General features: G+C 42.1%; 1 protein-coding gene across 13 annotated transcripts in view; it reads right to left on the minus strand.

Annotated features, from left to right (window-relative positions):
* The window catches only part of st3gal3a (ST3 beta-galactoside alpha-2,3-sialyltransferase 3a), a 523,890-nt gene extending 506,303 nt beyond the window's left edge, over window positions 1-17,587 (minus strand). For 2 of the 13 annotated variants that reach the window (XM_078218756.1, XM_078218759.1), the window contains exon 1: window positions 17,347-17,485. The gene's annotated coding sequence lies outside the window, so the exon portion shown is untranslated. Of the gene's footprint in view, window positions 1-17,314 lie in introns of all 13 variants that reach the window. The other 11 variants (XM_078218750.1, XM_078218758.1, XM_078218767.1 and 8 more) reach the window with 10 other exon arrangements.
* Between the last annotated feature and the right edge of the window lie 1,567 nt (window positions 17,588-19,154).

Genomic DNA, 19,154 nt, shown 5'->3' on the forward strand with positions numbered 1-19,154 from the left:
AGTCACAGATAAGCTTTTAGACATCACAAACAGATTTGGCAAGGAGTAGCTACCAACTGTTATACTAATCCTCTCAGCATCTACAAAAGAATCATCTGCTTTCAAATTAAATAAATGTGCCTATGACAATAATCTTTTAAACAGATTGTAAGATTTTGCAGACAATCCGACTATTCAGATACCTGAAGGAGCAGGAGCTAAGTGAGAGTGGAACAAGATATAAAGTGCAACGGCACAGCACGGCACAGACAAGAAGGAGTGAGAGTTGGCTGATAGCAACACAGTACAAGCAGTTCTTTTAAAGTCTCAAGTTTAGTTATTAGCCTAATAAATAAAGGTATAGCAAGGCACATCAGTCCCATCAAATGCAACGTGGGAACTCACAGAATCATAGAATCCCTACAGTACAAAAGGAGGCCATTCCACCTATCAAACCTGCATCGACAACAATCCCATCCCAGACCCTATCCCTGTAACCCTACGTACTTACCCTGCTAATCCCTTGACACTAAGGGGCAATTTAGCATGGCTAATCCACCTAACTCGCACATCTTTGGACTGTGGGAGAAAGCCAGAGGAAACACGCACAGACATGGGGAGAATGTGCAAACTCCACACAGACAGTCACCCAAGGTTTGGAATCGAACTCAAGCCCCTGGCACTGTGGGGCAGCAGCGCTAATCACTGTGCCACCGTGTTGCCTCAAGTCTCAAGTTTTACTTCTGTTATTAGTCTAATAGACATATAACAAGACACCTCAGTCCCATCAAATGCATTGTGGGAACTCTGTGACAATTCTCGTTCCCACAAAAGCACTGGGATACTGACCAGAAAATCTGTTTGGTAATGTTGATCAGGGGATGAATATTAGCCAAGATACTGGGGGTAGCTTTCTTGTTCTTCAAAAGAGTGGTGTGGGAATTTTTACTTCCACACACACCAAGGCACCCTAGTAAAATTGAAGTCAGTTAGAATCAGAAGAAAACTCTCCATTGGATGGAGTTACATCTAGCAGAAAGAAAGATGGTTAAGGTCATGTGGAGATCAATCATTGCAGCTCCAGGATATTGCTGAGGAGTGATTTGGCATACTGTCTACTTGCCTGCATGAGTGCAGCTCCAATAACATTTAGGAAACTCAACAATATCCAGAACAAAGTAGCCCATTTGATTGGCCCTCTATCTATCATCTTAAATACTTATTCCCTCTCCCACCAGCACAAAGTGAGTTACAGTCTATACAATCTGCAACTCACCAAGGTCTCTTCAACTGCAACATCCAAATCTGCATTTCTACTGTCTAGATAAAGCCATAAAAGAGAACAGCTACGATCTCACTGAATGGCAGATCAGGTTCAAGGGACTAAAAAGCTTGTGACTGCTCCCATTTCTAGAAAAGCAAGGACGGTAGATGTGTGGGAACACCACTATCTGCAAGTTCCCCTCAAAGTCATGCACCATCCCAGCTTGGAAGCACATCACCATTACTTCACCAGAGCTGATTAAAAATCATGAAATACCATACCTGATAGCACCATGGGAGTACCTTCACAACATGCACAGCAGTGATTCATGAAGGCAGATTATCACCTGTTTCTCTCAGGCAATGGGCCACTTGCAATAAATCTGATATTCCAATTAAACATAAGCTCGTTTCCCGGATTTGTGGCCAGCTCCAAAACAGATACTGGTATTCACAGGACAAAAAGTAAATACACATATAAAAGATTAGAAAAAAGAAAAGCAAATTGGACTTCATAAAAATAAAGGAGTACAAATCAGGGAAATAGCACAAAACTAAAGCAAGAGAGCTGCATGACCTCTTTCTGTGTACTAAGATTCTATCATTTAGGGAACCAAGAAATAAAGCTTATCTTTTAATTTAAACTGTTAACTATCTACTCTCGCTGCATATGATTATTACAACAACGCTACTCCAAACTTTTTTACTTTTATTAGTGTATTGTATTTCTTTCAGCATGATCTTTGCAAGCTTCCAAACCTTTAAAAAAAGATGAAATTTCAAGGAACTCTACTGACAATTTAAGACTTAAGATCCAGTTGTGGTTACCGCAAATTCTGCTCTACTAAGTGTCCTCATTTCTGCTGCTGTTGTTCTCAAGTCAAAATTTCAGTAAAAGCTGAAAAAACCATGAAAATTACAAAATACTTAAAATTAACAGTACATAAATGTTCTATTTTTAAAAAACCACAAAATAACTGCAGCCTCCAGAAGGTGCACACATCACTGGGACTCAAGTGCAACTGTCAGTACAGATCAAGCATTTCCAAATGTTAGCAACTATCATTAACATTAAGTGTGATCGGCCGTGAGATTCGATGATTCCCCAGAAATTCAAATTTAGCTTATAATTCAAAATCCCAATTTATCAGTATTCTAAACCTTGAATTATATGCCTCTTCAGAAGAGCGAGGGGGTGACTTGACTAAAGTGCATACGTTCTTCAATTGTCCTGACCAGGTGGACATGGAAAGGATGTTTCCTCTTGTGAGTGAGTGAGAACTAGGGGCATTGTTTTAAAATTAGGAATTGCCCTTTTAGGACAGAGGTGGCGGCACGGTGGCACAGTGGTTAGCACTGCTGCCTCACAGCACCAGGGACCTGGGTTCAATTCCCGGTTTGGGTCACTGTCTGTGTGAAATTTGCACGTTCTCCCCATGTCTGCGTGGGTTTCCTCCTGGTGCTCCAGTTTTCTCCCATAGTCTGAAAGATGTGCAGGTTAGGTGCATTGACCATGCTAAATTCTCCCTCAGTGTACCTGAATAGGTGCCAGAGTGTGGCGACAAGGGGATTTTCACTGTAACTTCATTGCAGTGTTAATGTAAGTCTACTTGTGACATGAATAAATTAACTTTTAAAAGATGAGGAGAATTTTTTTCCTTCAGAGGGTTGAGCAGCATTGGAGCTCTCTGCCTCAGGTGGTGATGGAAACAAGGTTGTTGAATATTTTTAAGGTACATCGATCGTTAGGCACCAGAATCAAAAGGATCAAAATTAAGATAAATGGCATGTGGAACTTGAAACACCTTATTGAATGGCGGGAGGCTCGAGGAGCTGAATGGCCTGCTTCTGCTCCTATTTTGTATGTTCATGTAAACTGCTAACTTTAATTAGTTCTGAACCTACCAGTTCAACGAGTATTGATTTGCAAACTATGTGCTAAAGGTAACACCAGCTGGCATAGTAATACCAAAGCTAAAATGTGGTTAAGATCATAAATGATATAATCTTATTGCACAGAAAGAGATCATTCAACTCACTCTGCAAGTGCTGGCTCTTTGAAAGAGCTCTCCCAACTAGAAAAAAGAAGCACTTGCACACATTTGGTAACCCAAAGTACTTGACAGCCAATTATGTATTTTTTAGAAGCAAAGTCAGTGTTGTGATGTTGGAAAGCTAATTTGCATGCAGCAAGTTCCCACAAACAGCAATGTGACAATGACCAAGATAATCTGTTTTTTTGTGATGTTGATTGACCAGGACAATGGGAAACCTCACCTACTCTTCTTTAAAATAGTGCCATGGGATCTTTCACATCCACCTGAGAGGGGCAGTCAGGGCCTTAGCTTAAAATCTCAAAAACTCCCTTGTTCATCCCTGTTTCAAAAATATATAAAGTTTTTAAAAGTTGGAGCTACTCCTACTCCAATCAGCTTGGATCATGTAGATCAAGCCCAAGACAGGAGGTGAGAGCCCTGTCAAGTCAGCTTGGATCGGGAATGTCTCAACTTGTTGAGACTCTGAATTGGACTTGATTTGATTGAATTGGAATAAAAATACAAAAAAAAATTATTAGTCACAAGTAGGCTTACATTAACACTGCAATTAAGTTACTGTGAAAATCCTCTAATTGCCACACTCTGGTGCCTGTTCAGGTACACTGAGGGAGAATTTAGCATGGTCAATCCACCTGACTTGCACATCTTTGGACTGTGGGAAGAAACCGGAGCACCCAGAGGAAACTCACGCAGACACAGGGAGAATGTGCAAACTCCAATCAGACAGTGATCGAGCCAGGAATCAAACCCATGTTTCTGGCTACCGTGCCGCCCCATATCCAATTCCCTTTAGAAAGTTAGTACTGAATCTGTCTCCAGCATCCTTTCAGGCAGTGCATTCCAGATTATTATAACCCGCTGTATAGAAAATAATCTCCTGCATGAAGCTGCGATATCTTTTCCCACACAGACCACCAATAATCTAATGCATCCGCATCAGGAAGTTGTATACCATCCTCAAACACTGGACTAATAAGCATCAGAAGAGCATATCCTTACAGCATGATCACAGAATTCTTCACCCAAGGGGCGGAATTATTCCAAGTGTATCGTGTAGGAAGGCTACAAACGCATGCAAATAAAATTCAGAGTAGCACAGGTTGAATTGGTTCTTTAAGCCGGAATGTGATGCACAACCACAAGGGAAATGGGCAGAAAAATTACAGACTGGATTCAACACAGCTACATTTGAAGTAATATATTTGAGTGAAAAAAAAAGCAGCAATGAATAGAAGTCGGATTGTGCAATGAAAAAGCAGAGGAATTTGAGGTACAGGCTTAAAGAGCATTAAAGGAAACACTGTCAGGTTGCCAGGGCTGTGTAAAAATAGAATTCTAGGTTTTATCACATGGCATAGAATAGAAAAGCTAAGAGGTAATGATAAGCCCTGATAAGATCTTATTTACAGTATTGGGCTCCACACTAGATCACTGAGGCTTTAAAAAGGTGTAATTCAGGTTCACTGGGCTGCTGCCTATGTTGAGGAGACACAAGTGTGAGAAAAGACTTTTGATTTTGACATTCTGGCAAACGATTGAAGCTTTTTTCCCATAATCTTCTGACCATTAGCGACTAGGGGATTTTCACAGTAACTTCAAAGCAGTGTTATTGTAAGCCTACTTGTGACACTAATAAATAAACTTTAAAAACTTTAAAGACCATTGATTTTTTTTGGTATGTTTGATTTGATTTATTATTGTCACATGTATTAATATACAGTGAAAAGTATTGTTTCTTGCACGCTATACAGCCAAGGCATACCATTCATAGAGAAGGAAGTGAAAGAGTGCAGATTGTAGTGTTACAGTCATAGCTAGGGTGTAGAGAAAGATCAACTTAATGCGAGGTAGGTCTATTCAAAAGTCTGATGGCAGCAGGGAAGAAGCTGTTCTTGAGTCATTTGATATGTGACCTCAGACTTTTGTATCTTTTTCCTGAAGGAAGAAGGTGGAAGAGAGAATGTCCAGGGTGCGTGGGGTCCTTAATTATGATGGCAAAATTAAAATTAAAAAATTATGCTTGTCCTTATTTATGTGTTGGCAGTAAATGAGGTATTTTTCTGCCAGCCTGGATCCAGAATGTAGTTTTGTGTGTGATAAGGGTTTGATGAAAATCAAACATAATCCATATAACACAAGACCTGCATGAACAGTTTCCCTTTACCCAGTATGTTCAAGGGGTATGTGAGTCTTACATCACAAGTAATGTTTCCACTTGTGCATTTTTGATGGACAGCGTTCTGGCTGAGAGCATATAACTGGGATATTACCTGCTACCAACTCACATTTTTTTTGTCTATTAATGTTAATGAATGAAAAATCTAGGGCTAATCATATATAATTTCCTAACATGCACTCCAAGTGCACAAGGTGCAATGCTGAGACAACACAAGCAGAAAATTCACCTGTACCAGGCTAGCTTTCAACTGAGTGTTCAACCTAATCCATCCAATGAAATACAACACTGTGGTTGTAGTAATTTACTTGGTGATTTTACACACAATGTCAAAATGTCTCAAAAGCACTTTACAGAATGAATTATGTTGGCAACAAAGCAAATTATTGAGACAAATCATAGTCTTGCATAGGGGAGTGAAACCTTTTGGAGCGATAGACCAGATACTTGTTATGCAAGTCGTTCGTGAGCCACAGACTAAAAATGCAATCTGCTATTATTTCTGCATAAATATGAGACAGAAACTGCTTTTCCCAGATACTAAACATGTTCATAAAGGCAAGAGAAATTGCTCTTGCGTCCTTCACTTCAGTCACTCCTCTTTCTTCTGTCTCCTTTTCTCTGAATTTATTTCTAGCATTTAGAAAGCAGTGGTAGGATCAGAGTCAGCATGGATTTACGAAGGGGAAATCATGCTTGACAAATCTGTTGGAATTCTTTGAAGATATATTAATAGAGTTGACAAGGGGGAACCAGTCGATGGGGTATATTTGGACTTTCAGAAAGTGTTTGACAAAGTCCCGCACATGAGATTATCGTGCAAGATTAAAGCGCATGGGACTGGGGGAAGTGTATTGAGATGGATAGAAAACTGGTTGGCAGAGAGGAAACAAAGAGTAGGAATTAATGGGTGCTTTTCAAATTGGCAGGCAGTAACTAGTGGAGTGCCACAGGGATCGGTGCTGGAACCCCAGCTATTCACAATATATATTAATGATATGGATGAGGGAACAAAATGTAACATCTCAAAGTTTGCAGATGATACCAAGTTGGGTGGGAGGGTGAACTGTGACGAGGATGCAGAGATCCTTCAGAATGATCTGGGCAGGTTGGATGAGTGGGCAAATCAATGGCAAATGCAGTATAATTTGGATAAATGTGAGGTTATCCACTTTGGAAGCAAAAACAAGTAGGCAAATTACTACCTGAATGGCTGTAAATTGGCAGAGGGGAGTGTGCAGCGGGACCTGGGTGTTCTTGTGCACCCAGTCACTGAAGGTAAGCATGCAGGCGCAGCAGGCGGTAAAGAAGCAAATGGCATGTTGGTCTTCATTGCAAGAGGTTTTGAGTACAGGAGCAGGGATGTGTTGTTGCAATTATACAGGGCCTTGGTGAGGCCACACCTAGAGTATTGTGTGCAGTTTTGGTCTCCTTTCCTGAGGAAGGGAGTGCAGTGAAGATTTACCAGGCTGATCCTGGGGATGGCGGGACTGATGTATGAGGAGAGATTGACTAGGTTAGGATTGTTTTCGCTGGAGTTCAGACGAATGAGGGGGTTCTCATAGAGACTTATAAAACTCTAACAGACTAGACAGAGTAGATGCGGAGAGGATATTCCCGATGGTGGGGGAGTCCAGAACCAGGGGTCACAGTCTGAGGATTCAGGGTGGACCATTTAGGACAGAGCTGAGGAGACATTTTTTCACCCACAGAATGGTGAGCCTGTGGAATTCATTACCACACGAAGTAGTTGATGTTAAAACATTGAATATATTTAAGAGGCGGCTGGATATAACACCTGGGGCGAATGGGATCAAAGATTATGGAGAAAAAGCAGGATTAGGCTATTGAGTTGGATGGTCAGCCATGATCGTAATGAATGGCGGAGGAGGTTCGAAGGGCCAAATGGCCTCCTATCTTCTATGTTTCTACCTTTATTTTTGCTTTGTTCCCTTAACTTTCATCAATGTCTCCACACATTGCCCCCCTCAGCTATTTTCACACTTTTTTACCCATTATTTCAACCATAAACAGGGACTCAGGCAAAGAGTAGAAACAGCAGCATTAGTACCCTGGTAGATACACAGATTAGAGATGATTATTTACAGGGTCATGATGAGGAGAGTCATCAGTAACCAGTATAGTGAGTGAGTCAGAGAGTCTCTCAATTGAAGGTCATGTGATTGGAGACAGGGGTGCTGGCATTCTCAGAAGAGGCTTTGAGAATCTGACTTAGTCAATTGTTGTAAGTGGACAATACTTTTTTCAGCACCTCTACCCTGTGCAGAACCATAGGTAAGTGAGGTGAAGTGAAAACTATTAAATTAAAACTTTACATCATTGAAATCTGCACTGGTGAATATAGCTAACCTACTGGTGAATTTCTGGGATTTTTTTAATTTAAAACTGTCAGCTTTGCCAGAAGATAGCTGTGGAGGCCAATGCCAGGGGTCAAACCCCAAGAATCTGGATGCAAAGGCACAAAACAATTTAATCTCAGGCAAGTGGTCAAGGCCAATAAATGCATCTTCAAGTGCCATTTCAGAAGGACAGGAAGAAAGGAAAGGAGGTGGGGTAGCTCTATTAATAAAGGATGAGATCAGTACAGTAGTGAGAAATGATCTTGGTTCGGATGATCGAGATGTAAAATCATTTTGGGTCGGTGGGAGTTGTTATTGGGTCCCTGACAGTAACTATGTTGTAGGACAGAGAATAAGTCAAAAAATAATTGGGCTGTGCAAGGAAGGTACTGAAAATAGTGCAAAATTTTATGCATATTGATTCGCGTCACAAGTAGGCTTACATTAACACTGCAATGAAGTTAATCTTCATATAAAGTGGATTGGAAGAATAAAATTGGGAAAACTAACCTGGAGAATGAGTTCAAAGAGTGTTTTTAGGCAAGTTTCATTTGATATGTTCTGTAGCCAGTGAACAGGTTATTTTAGATCTGTTACGTGTAATAAGCCAAGATTAATTATTGACCACATGTAAAAGATCTTGTGGTTAAGAGTGATCAAAATATGAAATATTTCACATTCAGTTTGAGGGTGAGCAGTATGAGTCTGAAACTAAATGTATTAAATGTAAATAAAGGCAACTGCAAGGGTATTAAGACAGATTTGACTAAAGTGAAATGGGAAAATAGGTTAAAAGGTGAGATGGTGGAGAATCATTGGCACACATGCAAGGAGATATTTCATAAATCTCAACAGAGGTATGTTCCATTGAGAAAGGAAGACGCTGCAAGAAGGATGCATTATCCGTGGCCACCAAAGGGAGTGAATGATGGTCTCAAATTGAAAGAAAAGAAAGCAAATGGGAAACAAAAAGAAAAGTCTCCACTTCTGGGGGTCACACCTTGCACAAAAGAAGATGGTTGCGCTGTTGGAGGTCAAACATCTCAGTTCTAGGGCATCACTGTAGATGTTTCTCAGGGTGGTGTCCTAGACCAAACCACCTTCAGCTGCTTCAGCAATGACCATCCCTCCATCATAAGGTCAGAAGTGCGGATGTTCACTGATGATTGCATAATGTTCAGTGCCATTCACGATTCCTCAGATACTGAAGCAGTCCATGTCCAAATGCAGCAAGAGCTGGCCAAATCCAGGCTTAGACTGACAAGTGGCATGTAACATTCGTGCCACACAAGTGCAAGGCCATAACCATCTCCAACTGGAGAGAATCTAACCATCACCCCTTGAGATTCAATAGCATTACCATTACTGAATCCCCTACTATCAACATTCTGGGAAATACCATTGACCAGAAGCTTAATTGGATGTGGCTAAAAAAGCAGGTCAGAGCCTAGGAATTCTGCGTGAATACCCAACTCCCCAAAGCCTGCCCATAATGAACAAGGTGTGGAGTGTAATGGAATACTCTCCACTTGCCTGAATTGAATGCAGCTCCAACAACACTCAAGAAGCTCAACACTATCCGAGACAAAGCAGCCCCTTCATTGGCACTTCAGTGAAAAATATTCACTCGCTCCACCACCCATGCACACGAGCAGAGGTGTGTACTATCTCGAGACACACTGTTGGATCTCATCAAGGCTCCTTAGACACCATCTTCCAAACCCACGGTCACTACTATCAAGAAGGTCAGCAGATATAGGTCCCTATCTGCTCCAAGAAAACGACCATCATCCCGGTACCTAAGGAAAACCAAGCAGCATGTCTTAATGATTATCATCCGGTGGCTCTGATATCCATCATTGTGAAGTGCTTCAAAAGGCTAGTTATGGCACGAATCAACTCCAGCCTCCTGGACTGCCTGGATCCATTACAGTTTGCCTACCGCCACAACGGGTCCACAGTAGATGCCATCTCCCTGGCCTTGTACTCAACCCTGGAACACCTAGATAACAAAGACACCTATGTCAGACTCCTATTTATTGACTACAGCTCAGCCTTCAACACTATTATTCCGACAAAATTCATCTCCAAACTCCATGGCCTGGGCCTCGGCTCTTCCCTCTGCGACTGGATCCTGAACTTCCTAACCCACAGACTACAATCAGTAAGGATACCTCCCCCTCCACAATCACACTCAACACCGGTGCTCTGCAAGGCTATGTTCTCAGCCCCCTCCTATACTCCTTATTCACTTATGACTGTGTGGCCTAATTCCCCTCCAACTTGATTTTCAAGTTTGCTGACGACATCACTGTAATGGGTCGGATCTCAAACAATGACGAGACAGAGTACAGGAATGAGATAGAGAATCTGGTGAACTGGTGCAGCAACAATAATCTCTCCCTCAATGTCAACAAAACAAAGGAGATAGTCATCAACTTCAGAAAGCGTAAAGGAGAACATGCCCCTGTCTACATCAACGGGGACGATGTAGAAAGGGTCGAGAGCTTCAAGTTTTTAGGTGCCCAGATCACCAACAACCTGTCCTGGTCTCCCCACGCCGACACTATAGTTAAGAAAGCCCACCAACGCCTCTACTTTCTCAGAAGACTAAGGAGATTTGGCATGTCAGCTACGACTCTCACCAACTTTTACAGATGCACCATAGAAAGCATTCTTTCTGGTTGTATCACAGCTTGGTATGGCTTCTGCTCTGCCCAAGACCGCAGGAAACTGCAAAAGGTCGTGAATGTAGCCCAATCCATCACGCAAACCAGCCTCCCATCCATTGACTCTGTCTACACTTCCCACTGCCTCGGCAAAGCAGCCAGCATAATTAAGGACCCCACACCTCCGGACATATTCTCTTCCACCTGCTTCCATCGGGAAAAAGATATAAAAGTCTGAGGACATGTACCAACTGACTCATAGAATCATACAGCGTAGAAGAGCCCATCGAGTCCACACCAACACATTAGAAACAGCTGAACTTCCACCTGATCCATTTGTCAGCACTTGGCCCATAGTACTGAATGTTATGATGTGCCAAGTGCTGATCCAAGTACTTTTCAAAGGATGTGAGGCAACCCGCCTCTACCACTCTCCCAGGCAGCACATTTCAGACTGTCACCACCCTTTGGGTAAAAACGTCTTTTCTTACATCCTCCCGAAACCCTCTTTCCCTCATGGCTGACCCTTGAATTAAGAGGAACAGCTGGTCCTTATCCACTCTGTCCATGTCTCTCATAATCTTGAACACCTCAATCAGGTCGCCCCTCAGTCTTCTCTGCTGTAACAAAAACAAACCAAGCCTCTCTTCATAACTTAAATGTTCCATCCCAGGCAGCACCCCCTCCAGCAATCACATCCTTCCAATAATGTGGTGACCAGAACTGCACACAGTACTCTAGCTGTGGCCTCACCAAAGTTCTATACAACTCCGATATACCTTTTTCACCACCCTACTAGCACGCCCTTCCACTTTCAGAGATCTATGGACAAACACATCAAGGCCCCTTTGTTCCATAGAACTTCCTAGTGTCCTACCATTCATCAAATTACTCCTTCCAAAGTGTATAACCTCACACTTTTCAGGGTTAAATACCATATCCACTTATCTGCTCATTTGACCATTCCATCCATATCTTCTTGTAGCCCAAGACACTCCACCTCACTGTTAACCACCCATTCAACTTTTGTGTCAACCGCAAACTTACTAATCCTATCCCCACATAGTCATCAATGTCATTTATGTAAATAACGAATAATAGAGGGCCCAACACAGATCCCTGTGGTACGACAATGGACACTGGCTTCCAGTCACTAATGCAGCCTTCTGTCATCACCCTCTGTCTCCTACAACTGAGCCAATTTTGAATCCAATTTATCAAATTACCCTGTATCCCATGTGAATTTACCTTCTTTATAAGTCTCCCATGTGGAACCTTGTCAAAGGTTTTGCTGAAATCCATATAAGCTACATCGACTGCACTACCCTCGCCTATACACCTGGTCACCGCCTCAAAAAATTCAATCAAATTTGTTAGGCATGATCTCCCTCTGACGAAGCAATGCTGACTGTCCCTGATCAAGCTTTGCCTCTCCAAGTGGAGATAGATGCTCTCTTTCAAATGTTTCTCTAATAGTTTCCCTACCACTGACGTGAGACTCACTGATCTGTAGTTCCCTAGTTTATCTCTACAACATTTCTTAAATAGTGGAACCACATTAGCTACTCTCCAGTCGAATGGCACATCCCCCGTGGCAGGAGAGGAATTGAAAATTTAGATCCGAGCCCCTGCAATCTCCTCCCTTGCTTCCCACAGCAGCCTGGGGCACAATTCATCTGGACCTGGAGATTTATCCACTTTTAAGGCTGCCAACACCTCCAATACCTTGTCCTTCCCTCTGTCAATTTGCTCAAGAACTTCACAGTCTCTCTCTCTCTGAATTCCATACCATCATCCTCATTCTCTCAAGAACGGCTTCATCCATGCTGCCATCAGACTTTTGAAGCGTATTAAACTGATACTTCTCTACACCCTAGCTATGACTGTAACACTATATTTTGCGTTCTCTCCTTTCCTTCTTGTATGTACAGTATGCTTTGCCTGTTTAACACGCAAGAAACAATACTATTCACTGTGTACTAATACATGTGACAATAATAAATCAAATCAAAGAAGGCATCTAATCACCACCTTCTCAATAACAATTAGGAATGGGCAATAATTGCTGGCCTTGCCAGTGACGCCCACATCCCATGAAAGAACGAAATAGAACTTAGCGGTAGCCCAAAAGATTGAGAATTTTTTTGAAACCAGCAAAGAGTTAAAAAAGAGAGAATTGGAGGACGAGTGAAATCTGGCAAGGATTATAGAGGTTGACAGTAAAAGCCACTACAATTATATAAAAAGGAAAAAAATAGCTAAAGTGAGCATTGGTCCCTTACAGAGTGAAACTGCAGAATAATAATAATAATAATGGGAAACAAGGAAATGGCAGAAACTTTGAACAAATGTTTTATGTTGCCTTCACAGTAGAAGAAACAAAAAGCATCCCATGAATAGTAGAAATCAAGAGGCAAAAGGAAGTGAGTTATGAACTTAAAATAATTATGATGACTAGAGGAAAAATACTAAGAAAACTATGGGACTAAAGGATTCCATAGAATAAAACCATAGAATTCCTATAGTGCAGAAGGAGGCCATTCGGCCCATCAAGTATGCACCAACTCTCCAAAAGAGCATCTTACCCAAACCCACCCCTCTGCCCTATCCCCACAGCCCCATGCATTTATCTCGGCTAATCCGCCTAACCTACACATCTTTAGTCTTCAATATCTTATTTATTTATCTGTGCCATTTAACTCTAAAACTATAATTCCAGCAGTGTACAAGGGTAAGAGAGCACATCCAACACAAGTTGTTAGGAATGAGATTGACATTTCTTTACCCAGTCTCATGCTTCTTTTCCTCCCACCTTTCCTGAAGATATGGCTGATGCTGGAGTCTGCTTGTTAACAACCAGTCTGTTTGATACCCTGATGACAAGTCGACTTTTTTTGATCTGAAGGTTTGCATCCCAGGGACTTAAAAGAAGCGACTGCAGAGACGATGGATGCAATGGTTGGAATCTTCCAAAGTTTCCTAAATTCTGGAAAGGCCCCAGTACATTAGAAAACCACAAATGTACCACTTCTATTCAAGAAACAAGGGAAAGAGAGAAAGGGAAATTATAGGCAACTTAGCCCAACATCTGTCATTGGGAAAATGCTAGAATCCATTCTTAAGGAGGTAGTAGCAGGATCTTAGGAAAATCATAATACAATCAGATAGAGTTGACCAGATAGTCAACATAGTTTCGTGAAAGTGAAATGATGTTTCAAAAATCTATTAGATTTTTTTGAAAATGCAACAAGCAGGGCGGGTAAAGGGGTACCAGTAGATATAGTGAAAAGCATTTGATAAGATGCCACATAAAAGTTCACTGCAGAAGATAAAAAACACTCCTGGTGTTGGGTGATATATTAGCATGGATGGAGGGTTCGCTTACCAACAGTCAGGATAAATGGGTCATTTCAGATTGGCAAACTCTAACGAGTGGAGTACCACAGGGATCTATATTAATAATTTTAATTAAGGGACTGACTGTGTTATAGCCAAATAAGGAGGAAAGCAGGTAATCAGCCACGTCATCAGCAAATAGCCCTTGTTACACAGTAAATACCCTTTGGTTTGCCGTAGTGGGTCAAATGCAACTGATATAGCCACAGAATGAAAAATGTCAGGATAACGCCAGGATACCAGGCATTAACCTGCATGATTTGTTGCTTATGGTCACACATCAGCCGGATGTTGAAGGAGTTGAATCCCTTTCAGTTCTGGTAAATGGCAGAGTGAATCATAGAACTCCTACAGTGCAGAAGGAGGCCATTTGGTCTATCAAATCTGTACCGACCACAATCTCACCCAAGCCCTATCCCCATAACTCCACTTATTTACCCTGCTAGACCCCCTGACACTAAGGGGCAATTTACTATGGCCAATCAATCTTATCCGCACATCTTTGGATTGTGGAAGGAAACCAGAGCACCCAGAGGAAACCCACGCAGACACGGTGAGAATGTGCAAACTCCACATAGACAGTGACCCGAGGTCGGAATTGAACCCAGGTCCCTGACGTTGTGAGGCAGCAGTGCTAACCACTGTGCCACTGTGGCGCCCCTAATGGGAGCAACTGGTTTGTGTTGAAGTCTTGAAGTCATTCAGCACCTGCAGCACCTGACAAACACTCCAAGAATCATAGCAACAGTTGGAAGAAATCAACCAGCAATTAACCTGTGAGCAGTTGAAAATCCCTTTAAATAGTGATGCTGAGGTGGGCCATTCTAGCTGCTATTGTGTGTTCAGCTTTGTGAGGTTAATAAAGACCATTAACTGAAGCATTGCACTCCAAAATGGCACTGCTGGCATTAAATCAGTGTTCCGCAACATGATCTGCCTGCTCTGCATAGTTCCCGTAGCTGTTCATTGTCCTCACCAACTTATCATCTTGCGCAATTTGCTTCAAAAGTTTGCACTGCAATATTATTTTGGAGATCTAAGTGCACTTGCAGCGCTCAACAACTGGCAAAAACAAGCCTGATTTCTTGCTCTTTTTGTTCAGCTTACGTGAAATGAGATTCCATGCAATAATCCTAGCAAACCAATTATAATAGTTCTTCCAAACACTTTGTGAATCAGTAATCACCAACTGCTTCAACTTCCAACACTGATTTCTGTGGCAGTAATAACTCCAATTTAAGCTGGAATCTTTGAGCAGGCAATGTAGGAGTCCAGGTGTAGGATGACCCAATTGGAAGCCAAAAAACAGCCAGTGTGCTCTCTTGATGTTTCAATGGATCAATAATTTACACGTGGTTTGAAATTCCTCCAGGAAATAAACAAAAGTGGTACTCGTGCTAACCCTCTCACTAAAAATATCGACGGAAAGTTTAGTTGCTTGGTGATTTCAAATAGTAGCAGTTAGAAAGGTTGCAGATTCAATGCCTAGTGAGTGCTGCATCAGCTAATTCCTAATGAGCACAGGCGCAACTGGCCTTTTTGACCATAATCTAGGAAGATATTAAAATTACCAAGGATTACCAACCTTGGCTGTTGTACAGAAGCTATGGTGGAAAATATGCATTGAAGAATACGTGACAGGGTGATGGCGAAACTTTCCGTGATCAAACAGCTTGGTACAAAATGAAAACTCCCACACAAAAAAAGTGGACTTGTCATCCGGGTATGAGACAGGTTGGTTGTTAAGAAGCATACTTCAGCGTCAGCCATATCTTCAGGAAAGGTGGGAGGAAAAGAAGCATGAAAATGGGTAAAGAAACTTCCCCATACCTAACAATCTGTGTTGGATGTGCTCTTTTACCCTTGTACACTGCTGGAATTATAGTTTTTGAGTTAAATGACACAGGTAAATAAGATATTGAAGTTAGGTGGATTAGGTTAGGTTAAAAAACCATTTATTTATTAGTCACAAGTAGGCTTGCATTGAAGTTACTGTGAAAATCAAGAACAGCCTCTTCCCTGCTGCTGTCAGACTTTTGAAAGGACTTATCTTGCATTGATCTTTCTCTACACCCTAGCTATGACTGGAACACTACATTCTGCACTCTCTCCTTTCCTTCTCTATGAATGGTATGTTTTGTCTGTATAGCGCGCAAGAAACAATACTTTTCACTGTATGTTAATACATGTGACAATAATAAATCAAATAATCCCCTAATCGCCACATTCTGGCACCAGTTCAGTTACGCAGAGGGAGAATTTAGCATGGCCAATCCACTCAACCAGCACATCTTTGGACTGTGGGAGGAAACCCACGCAGACACGGGGAGAACATGCAAACTCCACACAGACAGTGACCCAAGCCAGGAATTGAACCCAGGTCCCTAGCACTGTGAGGCAGCAGTGCTAATCATTGTGCCACCAAGTGGATTAGCCATGATAAATGCAAGGGGCTATGGGGATAGGGCAGAGGACTGGGCCTGGGTAAGATGTTCTTTCGGAGTGTCGGTGCAGACTTGACGAGCCGAATGGCATCCTTCTGCACTGGAGGGATTCTATGGTTCTATTCTATGGAATGGTGGAAATCTGAATCACAACGGCTTTTGTTTTTCAATATACAAGTCAATCCGCATCATAGCATCTAAAAGCAGAAGAGTCACCAAGAATTGGTGTTGAAGCATCGGACCCAAAATGCTGACCTGTCTTATTTCTCAAAGGCTGGCTGGCTTTAGTGTCTTATATCATATCCTGTGCGTGTTTTACTTCAGGTGAAAATCCAAGAACCTCATCTGTCGGTATGTGCAATCGAAATATCCCAGTGGAAAAGGCAAGGCTATTTTCCATGGGGGGGGGGGTGGGGGTGCTTGTAACCAGTCGGTATTCTCTCCATCATTGCGGATAATGCACTGAGACATTGAACTTCCCGCATCCCTCATTAGAACAGGTATATAAATAAAAACAGCTTGCAATTCTAGCACACACCGCCGCTGTGCGGCTACAGGAGTTGACACTAAATCCGCAATGTTTTTTTTAAAGTAAGCTCTTGTGTAATTGTGCATGGAGAGGATCTGTAAAAAACAGCAGACACTAAAAAATGTGTGGATGCCCAGGAATTGATATTAACACATAAACCGAACCACAGCACAAAAGTGAACACTTCACATGTAAACTGCTGTGTACAGCAAAGGAGCGAATTACCTCTTTTGCCATATAGATGGTGAAAGATTACATATAACAGAATTGGCTGCTCCCTCTCGCTAAGTGTGGACATACCATCATTTCCCATTTCTGTCTTTATTTTAAGTGACCAGCATTTACTGGAGACAACGCTGAGTGCTCACAAGTCCCGAAGGCGGCTACAACGTGCAGTTCGAAGTGGATTTTCCTTACTTATCCTCCACTAGCTTTCTATACCTTAAATCGGTGGATTAAATCGCCCCACGTACCACTCACTAGTTATCCAGTGCCGATCTTTCACCGTAACTGCATTGTCATCCTTTCTCGGGAGTTCACTCTTTAAAAGGCGATGTACACAGTCTCCTGCAGTAACATGTTATCCTTTGGCTATCACAGCGGTAATCGTGTGGAGGGCTAGTTGCGGAGCTGGTGTATCAGTGTCAGCCAGGACTCAGCCGCAGTCAGTAATACCTCCTTGCACAGGGTCCTGGACGCACCCCCCTCCAATGTGTACATGTGACAACCATGTGATAATCAAACACTATTCCAAAATTCCTCAACTTTAACCCCCCCCCCCCCCCAACTATCCCCAAAGGACCAGATGGAGGGGGGGGGGGGGGGCAGAATGAGACATCAAGGCAAACCGTGCTGAGTGCTGCAGAGCTGACGCTGCACTGTTAATAATAGCCACTTACTCCAGAGCGACTTAAACATTCGAGTGATCCGGCTGTAAAGCTGTAAAGATTCTGTGTCGACCATTCCAGGTTTTATGTGGTGACACAGTGGTTGGTTAGCTGCTGCCTCTCAGTGCCATAGACTTGGGTTCAATTCCAGCCTCGGGTCACTGTCTGCGTGGAGTTTGCACATTCTCCCTGTGTCTGCGTGGGTTTCCACCGGGTGGTCCAGTTTCCTCCCACAGTCCAAAGATGTGCAGATTAGGTTGATTGGCCAGGCTAAATTGTCCCTTACTGTCAGGGAGAATAGCAGGGTAAATACGTGGGGTTACGGGGATAGGGCTTAAGTGGGATTGTTGACAGTGCAGGCTTGATGGGCGGAATGGCCTTCACTATATATATGGTATGATACACTCCTGATGATTACACAGTGTGGAATTTTACGACCTCGCTCGGACAAGGCTCGTAAAAATCCTGCCTGGGGCCAACAGAGAATTCCGTTCTACGAACCTCGGCTTGTGCCACAATTCCCATGTTTTCATTGAATCGTACAGCACAGAATTAGGCCATTCAGTCCATTATTCCTGTGCTGACACTGATTCAAAATGAAATAACATTTCAAATTACTAACACAAAATGCCTGTTCTAGGGCAGGACGAAAGACGGATTCAATTACCGTCCCACATGAATATGGGTCTACTTGGCAGGGTGTCAGACATCTGGTTCCTGACAAGCATGGAACATATTCCGTCAATAAAAATATGAGGAGAAAACTGGAAAAAAAAATGTTCATCATGTATTGAATATTTCCAGCCTTTTCTGTTTTTATTCCAATCTCATATTTACTGCAATGCAAATATGCAAAAAAGAAGTGTTTGATATGCAGTCACTGATACAGAATTTTGTTGTGTCGATTCAAATTATGCGGGCTTTGAAGGATAATTACAAATAAGATACCCAGATATTAAGAATGCTTTAGGTGCCAAGTGACCTAGAAACAATTGTTCACACATTAGCTAAGCATTACAAAGGGAAAATATTTTAATTGGCTGACCGCTGAGAAGACAGCTTGATTTTCGAATAAACTTGCTTTAACTCAAAAACAAACAAAATATACTTGGGAATTGGAAAGGCAGGTGGCAGATGAATTTTAATAGAAAATGTCACACGAGGACAGGAAATCCAGGAAAGGACTTAAATGGAAAAAAAATAATGTTCCTGGGAAATGAAAGAGAGCAGATAGTTCTGATTGACAATAGGTTGAAGCCGCTGTAACAGTACTCCATGACAATACAGCAAACCAGATGTTGGGAATTATTAAATGAACTGAAATCGTGAGACAAAACTGACAGTTTAAAAAAACACTGCTGCAATCAGTAGAATTATAAAATGTTTACAGGGCA

This window comes from Mustelus asterias, chromosome 8 (genome assembly GCF_964213995.1).
Source record: "Mustelus asterias chromosome 8, sMusAst1.hap1.1, whole genome shotgun sequence".
Lineage (NCBI taxonomy): Eukaryota > Metazoa > Chordata > Chondrichthyes > Carcharhiniformes > Triakidae > Mustelus > Mustelus asterias.